General features: G+C 41.6%; 1 protein-coding gene across 2 annotated transcripts in view; it reads right to left on the reverse strand.

The window, feature by feature from the left end:
• The window catches only part of LOC126094491 (phospholipid-transporting ATPase ID), a 530930-nt gene that overhangs the window by 295167 nt on the left and 217658 nt on the right, over positions 1-18105 (reverse strand). The window lies entirely within an intron of this gene.

The raw sequence follows: 18105 nt of genomic DNA on the forward strand, positions 1-18105 counted from the left end.
TTCTACTAGCAAACACAAGGCAGAAAAAGTTCAATTTCAGCGTTAAAAGAAAACTGTAATTTCTCGCTATCATTAGTTACCTGAAAGTATCGTTTCAGTGGCCACACGAACTGCCGCGTTATCAACCGATGACCAGTCCTCGTTGGAATTTGGTTGCAGATTATAGGCGACACAGACAGATTCCAAAAGAAAACAGAATGATAGGAAGTAAGAGCAAGTAAGGAAGTCAATACAATAATGAAAATGACGTGGCAAAGAATTAGAAATAAAACAATACATTCAAACAAATGGGCTCAATAAAATTGATGATCAAATTCTTTTGATTAGATTTAGAAACACAACAATTGCGACATTTGTCGAGATTCGGTCATACGACATTCAAGACGGCAGGTTCATACGCTAACCATTGCGATGTAGTACGACACTGAGATAATTTGTTGTATTTTTGAGTGTGGTCACCTAGACGCAACTATGAATTGCAGCCTTCAAAAACTCTGTTTCACGCAATGTCGTGCGGAGCTTATGCAATGTAAGCCGACCTGTTCTGAGTATGATAACCAAATCTGTGGCGCTGAACACGTCTTGTGCCGAAGTATCCAGTACTTTTTAGTTATAGCTGTGCACGAAACGTGTGTATTTCCATTAGCATTATTATGTGAAAATGGCTCTGAGCACTATGGGACTTAACTTCTAAGGTCATCAGTCCCCTAGAACTTAGAACTACTTAAACCTAACTAACCTAAGGACATCAAACACATCCATGCCCGAGGCAGGATTCGAACCTGCGACCGTAGCGGCCGCGCGGTTCCAGACTGTAGCGCCTTTAACCGCTTGGCCACCACGGCCGGCATTATTATGTGAGAGTGTTGCTTTTGGTGTGGTTATTATGTATGATGAAATACGAAATAAAGTGCCGGGCCCATTATTCGAGATCCAAACATGTCGAGAAAAAATCCAGGACAACGAATAGGACGTGAATTGACCGACAGTTGCAGCAGTTTGGCAATGGCGAACGGCTTGGGTGTGACGTTGAGCGCTCTGATTGGAGGAACCCAGCTCCAATGCGTGAAGTGTCAGCTACCAAGTAATTTTAATCAGACTATAGCGATCAGGAGATCCCAGCTTCGGGTCCTAGTCCGGCACACATTTTCACACGTCGCCACTGATTCCGCATGCAACTGAAAATAGTTTCCTCCCTTCTCTTCCTTCTGCTTTCAGTTTACATCATAGCGGCTTAGAAGGTTGTGAAGAGGGTTGAGCTGCAGCGCTCTTACCGCTCGGTGACCGCCTACAGCGAAACCCCCACCACAATGGTTGTTCCCTCCCCTACCACGCCACCTGCGCAGGTGCGGGCCAAGTTATTTTGCGCGCAGTCACTAGTGCTATGGGCTATGGAAACTACGAAATGTACTGTGTGAGTAGAAGCACTCTAGTTCACTCATTGATTTATCTATTCATTCAGGCACTCCCAGCGCCATTACGATGGCGCGCGAGCGCTCACACACGCGCGGTTCATTGAGTGGCCGCCCCGGAAATGTCGCGTGCAAGGCAGGCCCCGCCTGTTGGCACGAACAGGCCCCGCTGGTATTTCACGCGCGGGTTCTACAGCAAGCCGTCACAGCCAGGTTACGAGGCCAGGGCTCTGAGGTATCGCCGGTTGCCAATGGGCACGCGAGTTCACTGCGGGGAGCCCTCTCTCGGCCGACATCAACCCTGCAGTTCGTGTGGACGAACAAGGAAAGGGAATAGACAAAGGTAAATGTCGTGAACGTGAAGCGGTTCCCCGATGCGTTTCTTACAAGGGAATGGTCAGACTTGTCATGCCGAAACACGTATTGCTTTTTTTTTAGCACTGTTGTTTAACTGTGTAAAAGGACCGTATACAAAATTGTAGCTGCTGACATGAACTGGAAGTCACCTAAAAAAAAAAATCACGAACATGGCTGTGTTTTCTGCTTGGCGCTTGCAGTGACGGCTGGCCACCCCTGGAAATGGCGAGCCGCGAGCGTTGTGCGCATGGTCGGCAAGTGCGGCCGTCTTATCGCGGCGTTCACTAAAGAGGAATATCGCTGCACGGTTCTGGTGGAAAGGGGAAACGAATATTCGTTTCTGTGGCATGCACGTCCTTTTAATTTCTGGTACGTATTTCGAAACATACCGTCCTGAAACTGGTTAGAGATGTGAAAGACGTTCTGTACAAGTTCATCTATACTCCGGAAGCCACTTTACGGTGAACATCCAATCTCCCCTCACAGGTGATGGTGAACCCTGTAAATGTTTTGCTGCTTGCCATGGAGATATACCACAGATGCCAAATGAAGCAATCAACAGGAAACACGCGTGAATACTCGTACTATGTGTTGTGCGACATGGTTGTTAAACTTCTAGACGAGCATGTAAATGGCGCAGACATGTGGCTAGAAACAACTGAAACACTCGATATTGCAGACTGTGAATCTACAGACGGCGAAGACACCTACAAAAGTTGCACTCATGAAGACTCTTCGAGTGATAGTGTCACGAACCATCATCAATTATCTCCGAAAGTAACATCAGCAACTACAATTATCTTACCAGACAAAGAAAAAGCGGTGACGTATTGGTTGAACGAAAGTGGTCAGTACTATTCAAAATAAGTATCGCTTTGTCCGTTCTGAACGTGAATTGTATAGATGGAAAAAGGAAGTCGCTGGACGACGTAAGAGTCGACTGGAAATTGCGACGGAGATAAATGCGCGACTTTTTGAGCTATTTACCGATGCCAGACAACAGTCATTTAGTGTCAGCGATACAACTTTGCGTGATTGGGCGTTAGAGATTGCCAACGCGATAGGCGCTAAAGAATTTACAGCTTCTCAAAGTTGAATTAGTCGCTTCAAAAGATCACATAAAATTGTGGCAAGAAAAAATAACAAAATTTGTATCGAGAAACAGGTCGGAAAAGGAAGTGACACAAATCGAAATGATAGAAGCTTTTCTTACGAATGCATAAAATAATATCGCTAGTTTTAGTGAATCGTACGTGTACAATGCAGATCAGTCAGGTTTTCAAAAAGAAATGCGTGCGTAAAGAACACTGTCATTCAAAGGGGAAAAACATATTGAGGCGATTGCGCAGTCCATGACTGCACTCACCCATTCATACACTATAATGCCCATAATTAGTCTGGATGGTTCATTGCTGCCTAAACTATATGTGTGTCTTCAAGAACCAACTGGACGTTTTGGATCACGTGTCAAAAGAACAATGTTCTACGCAAACAATCTTGTGGTAGATGCATCGAAGTCTGGAAAAATGGGAAATGAAAACGTTACACTTTTCATGCGTCATGCTTTTCTTCCGTTCTGCGGGAACAAATCTCTTCTCCTTCTAGAATCGTGGTCAGGTCATAAAAGTTCTGATTCATTAAAAGCTGTCTTTCGAGCCCACCCTGACAAAGAAGTAGAGATACTTCAGATTCCACCCGGCAGGACGAACGTAATCCAACCTTTAGACAGAGAATTTTTCAGTCAGTGGAAGGCATTTTACAGAAAACTAACAGAGAAAATTATTGTGTGCAGATCACTGCAATTTCCTGTCTATCACCGTGACAATATTCTCAAGCTGCAATCAGTAGTACATTATCAATTCCCCCCCACGGTTTCAGAATTTGATTAAATATGCTTGGCACTCCTCGAAATATACTGATACTAGGCCTGATTCATTCCTAACACCAGCCCAGTTTTGTCTACGGACATCTAACAACATCTGTGATTCGCAGGGCTGTCATATGTCGTCTTTGCTTGTATGTTCTTGGTGCACAAAAAACCTATGTTTTGAACATTGTATCAATATTTCGCGTTTTTGCGGTAATTACAAGAAATAAAATTTGGACGTGTTCTAAACCGTATATTTCTTTGTATCTATTTCGTAGATATTTGGAAAGAATGTTGTAGATAACATATCAACCATATTTGTCAACGAATGTTTAATTATCATACGATTGCTTTCACTGGGGGAATCAGCTCTCTCGCTGCTGTGGCAAGAGAGCGGCGCGTAGCTAACGCCACCTTGTCCCTAGATGGCGTTGGTATAACGTAGCGAGAGAGGTCAGGGATGTACAAGGGCAGTTATAAGCGCGGAAACCATGCGACAATAATGTCTTACTTCATAAAATTGTTTACAGACTTCCAGGTCATGTCAGCAGCTAAAATTTTGCATACATACTTCTTGGAATGTTAACTAACAGTGGTAAAAAAAAGCAACACAGGTTTCGACATGACAAGTCTGACCATTCCCTTGTTAGGTAACTGCTTGCTTAATTGTGGCCTTTAGGTGCTGGTGGATGTAACTGCAGCAGATTAGAAAAGAAGTACCGACTACAATTAGTTCATTATATGAACAAACCAGATGTAAACAAACACAAACGCGATGGTTGGTTAGCAGCCGCAGCTCTCGTACACTGTTGCTGTTCCGCTCTTGGAAATAAGTCCAACTTACGTATTAGATATCTTATAATTATATCGCTGTATATAAAACTTAAGAAATTCTAATGTATTAACTGCCTTCAAAGTTTCCCTTACTCTTACTTTAGCTACGTAATTTTTATTTCAAAAGTCGTGAGCAGTCACAGTCTCTGTAAGCGGTGCTTGTGCTTTGGTTGTCTCGCTATTCATATGTACCGTGAAAATGGATGACACTGATAGTGTGCTTCGTACTGAAACACACACGCGGAACACCGTTAATGGCGAGAGACAAGTTTTTCTGGCCAAGTCCTCCATCGGGCGTGTGTGTGTGTGTGTGTGTGTGTGTGTGTGTGTGTGTGTGTGTGTGTGTTTGTCCTTAGGATAATTTAGGTTAAGTCGTATGTAAGCTTAGGGACTGATGACCTTAGCAGTTAAGTCCCATAAGATTTCACACACATTTTAACTTTTAACAAGTAGTTCAAAATATTTTTCACATTACAGAGAAAAATTAGTTTTGACGTTCTTTCGAGGAACAGTATGTACTACATATATGGGAAGATACTTTAATTATATTCGTGGCGTAATCGGTAGCGTCTTAGATTGATAACCGACTGGGCTGATGAGCGTCGGTTCGTAACCCGTTAAGGTCTACAATTTTTTTTGTTCGGTTTGAATACCCACATCATTTAAGTATGAAATTTATCAACTATGTGGTAATTAACTCATAGCGAGCCATTATTTTTTCAAGGAAAATGCACGTCTTGTAGTTTCTAGTTATATTTTCACACGTAAAATTCTGGTCTTCATTGCAAACACACATTCTTAACTGTCGGCATTTTATAAAAAAAAAAACTGTTAAAGATTTTGCAGTTAAGAAACCTTTACAAAATTAAATTTTTGGACCAAAATGAAAAATCAAATACTCTTTGTTTGAATATCTCCATTGTTTTTAGGACAGAACGATAATCGTCGTAGAAACCTGGAAAACTATTTTTAATGCGTCGATTGTTGTACAAATTCTGCATTTTAACAGTTGTTACCGTAACAGTGACGCTTTTCTCGCGAACAGATCTTCACCAAGAACCGTAATCGCAATGATTTGCTAATGAGTACGTTGTTATATTTGTCGTCGTTGTCAGGTCTAAGACTGATCTGACGCAGCTCTCCGTACTAGTCCACCCTGCGCAAGCTTCATCTCCAAATAACTTCTGCATCCTACATCCATCTCAAGATACTTATATTCAGCCTTTGGTTTCCCTCTACAATTTTTACCTCCTTCGCTTCCCTACATTACGAGATTGGCAATTTCTTGATGTTTGATCATACGCCGTATGAACCAATACCTTCTTTTCGTCAATTCAGTACCTTATCTATTCGATCTACTAATTTTCTGGTTTCTTAAGTAGCACGACACAACAAAAATTTCTGTTTACTCTTGCTTATCGTCCACCTCTCACTTCCGTGGAAGACTACACTCCAGAAAAGACTTCGGAACACTTAAATTTATATTAGTGGTTAACACGAGGACGAGTTAGTGTTTAACGTCCTGTCGCAATGAGGTCATTAGAGACGAAGCCCAAGCTCGGATTAGGAAAGGATAGGGAAGTGAATCGGCCATGCCCTTTCAAAGAAGCATCCCGGCAATTGTGTGAAGCGATTTAGGGAAATCACGGGAAACCTAAATCAGGATGGCCGGGCGCGGGTTAGAACCACCGGCCTCCCGAATGTGTGTCCAGTGTGTAGTGGTTAACAAATTATTCTTTTTCAGAATTGCTTTTCTTATTGACAGTCTGCTACTTCGGGCATGTACTGTACTGCCCAAATAACGAAACTCGTCTCCTACTTTTACTGCCTCATTTCCTAATTTGATTAGGTTTCACTCAGCATAGCTCGATTTATTTCGACAACATTATATTACCCTTGTTTCAGTTTATGTTTATCCTATAATCTCTCTTCAAGGCACTATCTATTCCGCGTAACTGTTCTTCCAAGCCCTTTAGAAGTCTCTCGACATAACTACGTCGTCGGCAACTTCCAAGTTTTTATTTCTTCTCCATAAACCTTAACTCCCGTCCCAACTCTCTTCATTGTTTCCTTTACTGCAAGCTCTACGTTGCAGATTTAATAGCATTTGAAGTGGTTGTCCATTCAACTTTTTCAAAAGCTACATTTAATACTTTTTTAACCACATATTCTTCTTACGACTGGTTACAGAAGCAAAACTTAGTAGATACTATATGGGTGAATATTACGACTGTGTGCGCGTCTACCACGCCAGTCAACCTTGGTATCAGCGGTGGTGTGTGTGTGTGTGTGTGTGTGTGTGTGTGTGTGTGTGTGTGTGTGTGTGTGTGTGTGTGTGTGTGTGAGAGAGAGAGAGAGAGAGAGAGCGCCGGTCGCCCTTGTCCATTAATCACGATCACGAACTAAATTTAGGTTGCTCTCTTTTATATCAGTGTTAGAAACCCAAATGCTGGTTCGAACACCTCATGGTGTTAATAGGTATGGTTGTGTACTGGATGTTTGTATGCAGTTGCCTTCCACCCTTGAACTGACTTAATCAGCTAATTAAAGGGTCGGGCGGGGCGGGGGGGGGAGGTGAGGGGGAGGGAGGGCTTTATACCGTCCAAGATGGGCTGGGAAACATGGTGAGTTAGGAATGTTTAATAGAAAAGACCAAAAACTTGGGAGGGTCGAACCCCAGACCTTTGAACCTATGGCCGCATAGGTACTCAGACTTGAAAGGGGGGGGGGGGGCGAATGCCTGAGAATTCCATGTATGTGGAGGTAGATGGTATAAGAAGCTCCCTGATAAACTAACGGCGAGCGGAGAGGGGGGAGATATCACAATAACGAGCTTCCTTTCCTCTCAGCTGTAGTATACTAACCGATAGTAGTAACTTAGGTTAGGTTAGGTTAGGTTAGTGTTTAACGTCCCGTCGACAACGAGGTCATTAGAGACGGAGCGCAAGCTCGGGTTAGGGAAGGATTGGAAAGGAAATCGGCCGTGCCCTTTCAAAGGAACCATCCCGGCATTTGCCTTAAACGATTTAGGGAAATCACGGAAAACCTAAATCATGATGGCTGGAGACGGGATTGAACCGTCGTCCTCCCGAATGCGAGTCCAGTGTGCTACCACTGCGCCACCTCGCTCGGTACAGTAGTAACTTAGCTGCAGTTTTTAACACCGATAATTTATACGGAATAATACCCGTATAATCAATATTTTTGAATATTAAGTATTTTAAAATTTTTGATTTATAAAACTAAGTTTCAAAGCTAAGTTAAAACCACAGGATTTTGCGATTCTGAAATTCCCTGAGATTTTCCTGATTTTTCCAGCTAAAATTTAATTCCCCGAGAATTTCAGGTTTTCGAGAAGAATCGTCATCCTATGTAGTTTCACATGTAAACACGGAGTCAAGGCTCATACAACTTAATCGACGAAGTTTGGGAAATACAGTTCGAAATATTTGTTCCTTTTCCTGGTATTTCGGATCTCCGGATGCTCTATAGAACTATTTTCTAAGATTACAATGTCAGAAGATTGCAGGAAGGCCTGCGGAAGTTAAGACTATTCGTGCACAGACTGGTAATGGGCCTAAATGCAACGTAGTGCGTATGAAGTGGGAACCGATCCATTACTGTTGGATTATATTACTCAAAATAAATCACTGGGAACAGGAACAACCGTGCGAAGCGAGTTAGTGTGAAATGACAAAGCGAAACGCATTGCAGGAACTGCAGATACCAGCGTATGATTACCTGCAACTATCGGGGTTTAAGACACCCACCAAAGAAGTGGCTTACATATGTCTCGTTCGACTTTTTCTTGGGCTTTACTTGTCAATCAAGGACCCTTACCACATAAGCATAATAGAACAGAATGAGAAGATCAAAGATGAGCGGCACGTTTCGTCGTGGGATTGTTCAGCGTTACAGTGGCGCTCCACAAACTCCATGGTAGACGCGTAGTACAAAACCGTCGGCATGTCGAGAGCATAAGTTACAAGAAAAATCGGGCAACTATCTTCCCTACATGCGTCTTGCTAAATAACAAGACAACATAATCAGAGAAATTAGAGCGCATAAGGTTGTTCGTATGTACCATTCACATAGAGACAGACCCTTAAAAGGATTGACAACGCTGAGTTTGGTCTTGAATGTTTTGGTGTACCCAGATGCCAATAAATAAAACTGCGAAGAAGAAGAAAGGCCATCAGCGGTAGCGGAGCCGTTGTAGGAGTGTGCGGGCACAGATATATGCGGACAGCAAGGTTTGCCGGAGATTTGTGGACACCACCTCTGTTAATATTTTGTTAAATGTAACCGTCGAAAAAATATGAAAATGCATAAGTGAATAGTTAAGAAAAAACTACGACATGATCCACGTTAATATGTTGGCTGAAATACGATATCTCTTGCAACTTATGAAAAATTATTAATGATGTCAAAGGACAGAGCCGGCCGAAGTGGCCGCGCTGTTCTGGCGCTGCAGTCTGGACCGCTACGGTCGCAGGTTCGAATCCTGCCTCGGGCATGGATGTGTGTGATGTCCTTAGGTTAGTTAGGTTTAACTAGTTCTAAGTTCTAGGGGACTAATGACCTCAGCAGTTGAGTCCCATAGTGCTCAGAGCCATTTGAGCCATTTCAAAGGACAGAACAGAAGAAGGAAACATAGTAATTTGAGAGGAAACTGCAGATGGAAAAAAAGTTAGGAGTAATGGAAATTTGTGCCGATAGGAAAGTCATTTGAGTGAAGTTGTGATGTTAGCAGACGCCTGAAGTATAACTGTCAAGAACACCAGGAAAGCAATTCTATCTGTCGTGTAATTTTTGTTTTCTAATTATTATTTCTCACGGTATAAATATCAAGGGTACTGTAGAGTATTATGCAAATATAAACAAATAGGGATAAAAGTCTTAAATATATGTAGATTTAGATCTTGATGAGCACGAAGTATTGTTACAGTTGATGTCCAGGTCCCTTAACCATATGCGACATTTTCGTGATACTGACTTGCATTTTGCAGACTACCAATCATTGTATTATTCAACGCAGAAGCAATTTTCCGCAGCAGCAATGTAGAATACTGGTGTTATTTAAATCGACAAGATAAAATAGTGTTTTAATATCACTGAAACAAAGCATTGTTACAGAAAATCATTTACAAACCACATTGCGAATTGCACACACTTGTGCTAGCCATGAATTTCGCACGTAAACACTATTACAAATTGTTTTGTTTTAAATGCGTGTTACAGAGATATTTCTGGAATATTCTTAGGCCAAAGAATGGTTTCTGTTTGTTTATGAACTACAGAACAAAGACTATTGTTCGAACAATTTGCCTTTTTCGTGTTAAACACCACCATGTCGTGCCCTTGATCCGGATACAAAGTAAGTAGAGGGAGCTGCGCGACGTTACTCAGTTCTTGCGAGGCGGGGAAGACGGGCTGGGTGAGAGGACAGCCACCTATTTGAACCAGGAAAATCCCTCCGTGAACCGGTTACGCCTGCAAATCTCCGGTGTCCGCTATCTTTGTGTCCGGACACTAGCGGAGCTACGTGATTGAAAACGTAATTTGTCCATAGTACTCCCAGCAAAAAAATATTTTGGAAAGATATTTAAAGCGCGGCAACATGTACACTGCAGACTTTTGTAATACCAAAGCATTAATACTAATTCACCAAATACAGCGAGGTATTTTCCGAACACAGACTACCAAAATATAAGTGCGATGGCCGTGCTACAATACGTAAATAGAGACCGTAGTAGCGCTCCGAGTGGCCTGGCACTGAACTTCGGATTCGGGAAAATATGCACACTAACAGGTATTCTTGCTTTGCGAAATGCGACTACTAGATGTTATTTTTCCATCAAGAACGACTAATCTTTCACGTACAATACTGGTCTTCAAACATTTTTGCTGTTTTTTCTCCGAGCGTATGATTATTCAGGATCCTAACAGCACAGCTTAATATTTCTGACAACCACGATCGCAAATTTCACTGCTGTGCATCGAACATTTCATTTCATGGGTTACCTGGCTAAATACGCGTTCCGTCGAGCACTTCGACTTTTCCACAGAAGAGATTACACGTATTGCTGAAGAACTCATCCTGCACTTCATTTTGAACGATAACTCCACTTTTTTCATCGTTATTGTGTAATTTGTAATCTATGAAAGAACTAAAATAAATATGAAAAACTAATCTTGATGAATGTCTTTTTTAGCGTGTGTTGCCCTTTAAGATATATCCAAACTCGAATTTGCCAGTAAAATTTTAAAGAGTGGCATAAATGGCTGTTCTTCTGGGTCTGAAATTTTTCTACGTTGCCGGTCTTCAAAGTGTTAAGTTTTGAAAGAGTCAAATGCTCCACGATTTAGGAAATTCATCGCACATTCTCACACACAACATAATTCGTCGTGCACTGAAAAACGTCTATCGTTTAGGTTAAGCATCCACAGAAGTTTTAGTTTCTCCATCGCAGCTGCCCGGATAAAAATTAGGACGGAGTTCGACACCCAGCTTCCCTTCTGCTGACCATCATTGTCTTTCGCGACCACTGGAGACAACTTTTTCGAATCTCTGTGCCGTCTTCACCTGTGTGTTCCGGCTGCCCAGCATCTGCCGCTGTCACACTGTGCTATGAAACCAGTTGTCTGAGTGGGATCATTTTTAAATATGATTTTTATAATCATACTTCATCACTATTCGAAGGAAAATAACTACATTACAGTCTTCAATAAATTTTAACCCATTTTCTTTTGACACGAATGCCCTTTCCAAAAAAGAAAAAAAATCACAAATTGGGGAGCTACTTGAGTGACAAGTAGCGGTTCTGGTCCCGTAAACTGACACACGGCCAGAAGAGCGGCGTGCTGACACAAGCCCCTCTATATTTGCATCCAGCGACGCCTGTGGGTTCAGGATGACACGGCGGCCGGTCGGTATCGTTGGGCCTTCCAGGGCCTGCTCGGGAGGAGTTAAGTTTTTTAGTCATCACTCTTCCTCATAAATAGATGCTTTCTTATTATAAAATGGAATGCCAATGAGGTCCTGGACAAGAGGAATCTTCCAGACTTCCTAGATTCTCATATACCAGACTTCGCTTTTGTAACGGAAACCTGCGTACTTGCTTACAAAACATTTAAATTAATAAACTACAATACTTAGAGGAACGAAAGGTATAGTCTGCTTGGCGGTGGGAATGCCATTCATATTAAAAACAAACAGTACAGATACAGCTCTCCACAACTTTTAATATAATACAAACTAAGACTGTCCGAAATCGCATAACAATGAAAGTATCTAGCACCAGCCTACAATCGCCCGACCATACCAAAGATTCTGTGTTATGACCTGCATTCTCTGACCACCAGGAGTCATCAAGTGTTAACTGGTAGGAGGGAAATCCCAAATATCGCCAGTGAACCGCAGGGCAACTAACAGCTGTGGTAGAACGTTTCATGGATTCATCGATGCAAATTGAAATATAACAGCATAATCTGTACACCAGTCAGTCTACTACCACTATGATTCCGGACACTGGCTGACACACTACATATATTCCTACGAAACAGAGTGGCATGGTAAATAACAAAATAATCAATGGTGCAGCAGTCCAGTACGTCTGGAAACTGACGGAGGCTTACTTCGCTAACTAGGAAACAGAATAACATTAAGGTACACAAACTGGACCAGATTTAATCCGATGGCATAGAACAGTACGCCTTAAGACATGCTGAGTCTATATGCACACCACGCGGAGATACTAATTTACTGTCGATGAGGAAATGGGCAGTGCGATAGCGCCGACCGATGTGTAATGGAACGCGTTTGCAAAACGGTGAAGTTTGAACTGCAGGAGGCAGCACACGATGACGAGGGGAACGGGGTCCGAAAATTTACCCCGAAGAAGAGGAAGCAAAGAGTTCACACTGTCAGTTTCACTAATGATCTGCATAAATGTGCTACGAGAGAGCAATTTCTGTGGTACTATGAAGAAGTAAAAAGAGAGAAACTGCACGTCGATGTTAGCAAATTCAAATGGTTAGTGGTTTATTTCCACCAGACATGGACCCACATACAACATGCTCTGCATAACTGCCCGCAAAGTAACTATCTTTCAAGAGTATTGTCCAAGTATAGACCTTACCGTTCCACTGTCGGATACCACTAAAGCCCCCACATACGAGAGACGCGGATATAACTTGCAGTCGGTCGTTCACACACGAATAATTTCAACCAGTATTTCGAATGCCACTGCGTGTCTTTTAGCCCTGCTATGGAAAATCAACTATGTTTAGTAGCAGTGACAGTTAATTCCGACGTCGACTAATACTGTACTTTCAAAAAATTAAAAAACTGCAATTGAAAATTATTAAACATGTCTTCAACTTTTATAAATGACAACGTTTGACATCGATTGTACTATTTATTACAATTTCCACTATTGTAATTTCGAACGTCTTAACCACCTGAAACTGTCGAAACAGCAACCTGGAAAATTATAACTGCAATTTGGGAAATTATAATAAATAGTGTGGATGTTTAATTTAAAAATTAAACGAGACTGTAATCCCATAGCAAATAAAACTGTTTCGAAACGTTTTTTGGGAACTGTTAGTTACTTTCCAGAACACCTTACATTTTTCGCAGATGCCAACGTGGTTGTGTACATGTTTCTACACACATCAAACAAAGTATTTCATCATCTCGGTTCCAAGAGTTCCGGAACCTGTACAGAAAATTGGAATAGAGATCAACATAATCACCATTTCCGCCCTTTTTATTGCTCATGAAAACCACACATTGCTTGCTGTACCACCATGTCCGAAAGACATAGCTTTGGTTCACTCCGAGACGCTTGGACACTTCCCTTGTTGAGAGCCCTTCCAGGCACAAAGTATAAATGCAGACGAGATCGTACCGTTGTATTGACGGCCTAGGCATAGTTGAACTACAGAGAACACGAGCCGTGTACCTCCTTCCTGGTGGAATGACGAACTGATCGACCGTTGGACGCCCTCCGTCTAATAGGCGCTGCTCATGCGTGGTTGTTTACATCTTTGGGCGGGTTTAGTGACATCTCTGAACAGTCAAAGGGACTGTATCTGTGATATGATACAACCTTCAGAAGTGGCGGTCGAGATTGCTGTACACACCGGTACTTCTAATACCCAGTAGCATGCCTGTATTCGTCGTGGCATACTATCCACAAATTCATCAAGACACTGTTGGTCCAGGCTGTCCCACCCCTCAACGGCGATTCGGCGTAGATCCCTCACGAGTGGATGGTGGGTCACGTCGTCCATAAACAGCCCTTTCCCATTTATCCCTGGCCTGTTCGATAAGGTTCATGTCTGGAGAACATGCTGGCCGCTCTAGTCGACCGATGACATTATCCTGAAGAAAGATATTCAAAAGATATGCACGATGGGGGAGCGAATTGTCGTCCATGAAGACGAATGATTCGCCAACATGCTGCCGATATGGTTGCACTATTGGTCGGAGGATGGCATCCACGTATCGTACAGCCGTTACGGCGCCTTCCATGGAACCTCCACCTAGCTGCACTCGCTGGACAGTGTGTCTAAGGCGTTCAGCCTGTCGGGGTTGCCTCTAAAGACGATGATTGTCTGGTTGAAGGCATATGCGACACTCATCGGTGAAGAGAACGATGCCAATCCTGAGCGGTCCATTCGGCATGTTGTTGGAACCATCTGTACTGCGCTGCATGGTGTCGTGGTTGCAAAGATGGACCTCGCCATGGACGTCGGGAGTAAAGTTGCTTATCATGCAGCCTATTGCGCACAGTATGAGTCATAACAAGACGTCTTGTGGCTGCACGAAAAACATTATTCAACATGGTGGCGCTGCTATCAGGGTCCCTCCGAGCCATAATCCGTAGGAAGCGGTCATCCACTGCAGTAGTAGCCCTTGGGCGGTCTGAGCGAGGCATGTCATCCACAGTTCCTGTCTCTTTGTATCTCCTCCATGTCCGAATGACATCGCTTTGGTTCACTCCGAGACGCTTGGACACTTCCCTTGTTGAGAGCCCTTCCTGGCACAAAGTAAAAATGCAGACGTGATCGTACCGTTGTATTGACGGCCTAGGCATAGTTGAACTACAGACAACACGAGCCGTGTACCTCCTTCCTGGTGGAATGACCAACTGATCGATTGTCGGACGCCCTCCGTCTAATAGGCGCTGCTCATGCATGGTTGTTTACAGCTTTGGCCGGGTTTAGTGACATCTCTGAACAGTCAAAGGGACTGTCTCTGTGATATGATACAACATCCACAGTCAACGTCTATCATCAGAGGTTCTGGGAACTGGAATGATGCAAAACTTTTTTTGATGTGTGTAGTTTCATTTCGCAAACAGATCTTCGAGCCCTGAATTCCTTTTCAATTCATTAATCTTTTAGTTCAATTACAGACATTTAAAAATGGTTTTGCAATCTCGATGACTATATAGAAATATAAACAGTTACTGATGTTGTAAATTGTTTGATGGGGAGTTAAAATATATGACATGAGGTACTTGACTTATGGCTATAGCATAGGTATGCCCTCAACATTTACTTTAAAATTCTCCGTTAATATTCCCTCATTCCGTTTAGAAGTTACAAACCGTAATACTGCGTTTCGTTTCACCAAATCACCAGCGAAATCCAGTGTATCGTGACTACTATTATGAACTTTCCACGAATTTCTACTTCCATAGTACAAGCTTCAAAATGCTGCCCACTGCAAAAAATGAGAGTCAATGCTTTCAAATTCGTACTCCTTAATGTAAGTCGCAACTCCGCCTTCAACTTTTCAGAGTGGTTTACGCTCCCTGAATAATTTTAAGAAATTAAAGCGAGGCAACAGAGTCTTAGTCACTACAGTTAATTCTGGTGATCGAACATAAAAGTGGTTACCAATGGGAATGGATGTACGGCCCATTTAAGTAATTCGCATCAGTCGTATACAAAAACGCCAATATTTACAGTTGCATTCTCTAGAGGAAAAATCAAAAAGTGCAAGTACACAGGTTATGGCAATAGCCTATCCGAAGTATTTCCCACTGTTGTAAGACAAATCATGAAAACGGTAGCACCCTTTAAGATCTTCCCAAGTGGATCTCCTGCTCCCAGCCTCAGCTCGATGGGATCTGGATGGAAAGAACCAATCTTTTTACAAAAGTCCTCTCTTCATTCTCTGGGTAGGGAGTGAAAGGTATTAACAAGGAATGAGCATAACTCGTTGAAGGACATATGGAGTGCCTTAAAGAGACAGCTGGGTCATTCCATGTCAAATCAACCAATTGCACTACATGATTTGAACCATGACCTCTCAGATTTGGATGATTTTTTTTTCAAGTGATGTACCCACTAACACTGGTTTAAATTCGAGATTTAAAATTTTTCTGATCTTTGGTTTTTGAGTTTCAAGGGTTTAAAAATAAAAAAACCTCTGTTTTTGATCAATCGATGAATGTTTTAAAATGCTTTAGCTCAAAAACTATACAACCTAGAGAGCTCAAACTTGCACCATTGTTTTCCTCTAACAATTCCCTTCAATTTGATACGTAACATGACTATGCTACCTATATATGAAAATTTCAAACTATTCCAAAAGAAACATTTTTTGGAATTTCCAAAATTCGTACTCTCGGATTTCTTTATAAAAAATATGTGTTGTCCAGTTTAACTGACTACTTGCATGCAAAATTTCAAGATGGGATCTCAATGGGTTCTTGTATAAAATAATATTTTACTACAGCAACACACACTAGTGAGGTGAAAAGCAGACTATTTCTAGGCTATGAATACTAAAGTAGGCCTAGGTAATTCTAACAAACTTAAATTATTATGTTAGCCTTTTTATGCAACATTACCCTCTTATTGTTTGTTAATTCATTAAATGATATAGTGTTGTTTTAATTTAATGTTCATGATTCTTTTAACTATGCATCATGAGGAAGTCAACACATTTTAATTGGTAATATACATGCTACAAGTTAAAATCTGGAATAAAGGAGGAGGAGGAGGAGGAGGAGGAGATTAGTGCTTAACGTCCCGTCGACAACGAGGTCATTAGAGACGGAGCGGAAGCTCGGGTGAGGGAAGGATGGGGAAGGAAATCGGCCGTGCCCTTTCAAAGGAACCATCCCGGCATTTGCCTGAAGCGATTTAGGTAAATCACGGAAAACCTAAATCAGGATGGCCGGAGACGGGATTGAACCGTCGCCCTCCCGAATGCGAGTCCAGTGTGCTAACCACTGCGCCACCTCGCTCGGTCTGGAATAAAGCCACTCACCTTCATCCTTAGTTGTAAATGGTAGAGATTATCTTTTTCTTGGTTTTCCATTGTTATTTGAAATCATTTACAACAAGTTCCTTATATTAGAATTAGTAATTTTACTTGGGAAAAAGATTAACTTGTTGATATCTGCATGGATAGAACTGTATTTCTAATACCAATTGGTATTTACGAAGTTAATACACATGGTATTTATACAACTTAGTGTTTAGTGAGGGTAGGTGTAACATAATTTAAACGTGCTTCTTTTATGATATTTTAAGGTATTTTTCCAAAGCAAGAGAAGACAACTTCATTTCTTTAGCACTTAAAGTGTAGTTTCTTCCCGTAGCTGTTGTTGGATTCACTGTTTGTAAAAGAGTATTTCCTGTTACATCTAATATCTCTCTTGACTGTGGATAGTAAAAAGACTGGGCTGGACCCTTTGGGTGTAAAAAATTTATTCAAGACATGTCATTGTATTTTTCTTCAATGCATCCTAGCCACGAAGAGTCGTCATACGCTACTGTCACAAAACCAGCAGTAATATTTTCCATATGTGACGGTGTTATTTGGTTCAGTGTTGTCACATATTCAAGAGACTCATCCAGACTAAAATGATAACGCTTGACAGTAATTTGACACTCTATGCAGGGTTTATATGTATATGAGTGAGGGTTTATATGAGTTTATATGAGTCAATGTTTTTATGTTTTCCATGGCAAATACATAAAGTGATTTGGGTGTTAAGATTTGTTGGTTATATGGCCTTTGTAAGCTGGCTTTAGAGCAGCTAGCCGCTTAACAGTTCCGCCAAGGCCATCGCATGTGCCCTTGCCATGGGATGTTGCAAAGAACTCCCACTCTGCCTCAACTTCAAAATCAGTTTTATGCTAACACAAATTAAGGAAGTTTTTCTTATTTTTATATTGTGCAGCGCTGCCATCAGAAAAGTAAGTAATCTTTTTAAGTGCAAAAGGCAAGTTTTCCTTTATGATTTCTAGCAGTTTTTTCTGGAATACATAGAAAGCGACTGCATTATGTTTCAGGCAATCTGATATGAAGACATACTGCAGATGTTTTAGTTTTACCTCCCATTTATAATATATGATGAAAGGATGCAGTGTAGCTTCCCCGTTACATCAAGGTGGCCGTAAGTGAGGTAGTGGCCAAAAGTAGAGCCTTGACCCTATATGAAAATCACATGTTTTTTTTTTAATAAAAAGTGAATGTCGTACAAAATTGTAAGATTCTTAAGTTATTATTTTTTATATATTTTATTCTCGCATTAAAATATCATTTAATGAATTAACAAACAATAAGAGGGTAATGTTGCATAAAAAGGCTAACATAATAAT

Source organism: Schistocerca cancellata, chromosome 8 (assembly GCF_023864275.1).
Source record: "Schistocerca cancellata isolate TAMUIC-IGC-003103 chromosome 8, iqSchCanc2.1, whole genome shotgun sequence".
Classification (NCBI taxonomy): Eukaryota; Metazoa; Arthropoda; class Insecta; order Orthoptera; family Acrididae; genus Schistocerca; species Schistocerca cancellata.